This window comes from Poecilia latipinna, unplaced genomic scaffold (assembly GCF_001443285.1).
Source record: "Poecilia latipinna isolate Pla-1442-1.1 unplaced genomic scaffold, P_latipinna-1.0 Scaffold7536, whole genome shotgun sequence".
Lineage (NCBI taxonomy): Eukaryota > Metazoa > Chordata > Actinopteri > Cyprinodontiformes > Poeciliidae > Poecilia > Poecilia latipinna.
This window is the reverse complement of record NW_015120152.1, coordinates 1-1,782: the sequence shown is the minus strand read 5'-3', so window position 1 is coordinate 1,782 and position 1,782 is coordinate 1. Positions and strand designations below refer to the sequence as shown.

The window sequence follows — 1,782 nt, the reverse complement described above, 5'->3', positions numbered from 1 at the left end:
CAGCCTGTTAGTCAGGATGTTGTAGGAAGGATCTCCTGCTGATGAACTGAGAACCAAAAGCAGATTAACTCTCAGCATCTCAATATGAATGGAAAGATTTTCTAAAGAAATCTTTACCAATTTTAGAACATATTAAAATATTAAACTGATTAAACCTTAAAGCAACTGAATAAAATACATTTATTCAGGATCTAACAATAATCCTTGTTAGATCCATTGATCCAGTCCAGGTCAGAGTCCAGTGTCTCTCCTTGGTCTCTGCTGCTGCTGGAAGTGGACCGGGTCACTCTGACCTCTGACCTTTCTGCTCTGTTTCTCTGTAGTCCATAAAAACATCTCAGCTGTTCCTGGACAGATCGTCTCTCTGCCATGCCGACTCCCCAACAACAAACCTGCTGTGGTTGTGCAGTGGACCCGACCGGACCTGGAACCAGAATATGTCCTCCTGTTCAGAGACGAGCAGCCGGACCCAGAGAACCAGCATCCATCTTTTAGGAAGCGGGTGGAGCTGCAGGACAGACGGATGGAGGACGGAGACGTGTCTTTGCTTCTGAGCAACGTGACGACCAACGACACGGGAACATACGAGTGTCGGGTTTTCCAGAGAGAAGCAACCGGCAGGAAGAGACGCACTTTGACCTCTGACCCCATCTGGACCGTCTTCCTGGATGTGGCGCCTCCTACTGGTGAGTTTTCATGGTTTCTATGTTCCAGTGAAAGAAGGAAGCTGCATAAAGTGGTTTAATGTTCAATCAGTGAATCTTCTTAAAGGTAAAATGTCTCCAGAGTCTCTGTGGCTAATCTAGGGGGAATATCCCTTTAAGGCCAGATGTGGTTCTGGTTCTGCAGTGAACCTGTCAGCCCAGATGTTTGTGTTTCTAAAGCTGCTGCAGAAGCAGCTGGTCTGAGAGCAGCAGATGAAGAGAAATGGATTCTGACCTTCAGCTCTGATTCTGTTTGACAGAAAACAAGGAGGGAAGAAAAGAAGATGGAAGCAGAAACAAACATGTTGGACTGATTGTTGGAGCCGTTCTGATGGTTTCACTGGTTACTGGGTTGGTTCTTCGTCTTTATTTAATGAAGCAGAAGATGAACAGATCACCAGACCCACAGTGAGGGTTGTGGTTGTTCCAGTTCAGATCCCCAACCTTCATCCTCAGGGTCCAACGTCCTCCATGATTTAAAATGACCTTCAGCTCTAATGATTGTAATAATTGTATTATTTCCTCTGCAGCCCATCAGGTTCTGCAGGAGTTTTAATCACTGGATCATTTATGTCCTAAAGCTGCAGGACTTTGAGGACCAGGTTGGGGTCACTGATCCAGTTGACCTCAGTTTGGTTTCTGCAGCTGTTACAGTTGATATCTTGATGCAGTGAAAGTGAATTTCTGTATTTTGAACAAATCAGTTTAAAGAAGCAGGAACACATTTATTAAACATTTATGCACAAAAAAGGTTTTGCAGATTAAGAATCAATAATTTTATCTCCTGAATTTGTTCAAAACGGAGTGAGAAGAAGTTTACACTGTTATTATTCTTCAATATAAAACATGTTTGTATACATATATTTAATCTAAGAGTAATATGTCCCATGTTATTTTAGTTTATTTATTTCCTCCATAACTATTTAAAATAATTATATATTTATATAACTTTGATTAAATTGTTATGTAAATATATTTATACTGTTTCACAAAGTCCCTCCACAGGTTGATGTTCATGTGTCTCAATGTTATTTTATTTTTATTGTTCATATCTACCCTAACATTGTGCCTCCTTCTC

The 1,782-nt window shown here is 41.1% G+C and overlaps 1 long non-coding RNA gene across 1 annotated transcript; it reads left to right on the top strand.

Moving 5' to 3' along the window:
* Positions 1 to 594: 594 nt before the first annotated feature.
* Positions 595 to 1,449, top strand: LOC106944244 (uncharacterized). Its single transcript, XR_001424169.1, has 2 exons — positions 595 to 686; positions 965 to 1,449. It is a non-coding gene; the product is annotated as an uncharacterized LOC106944244 (long non-coding RNA).
* Positions 1,450 to 1,782: the final 333 nt, after the last annotated feature.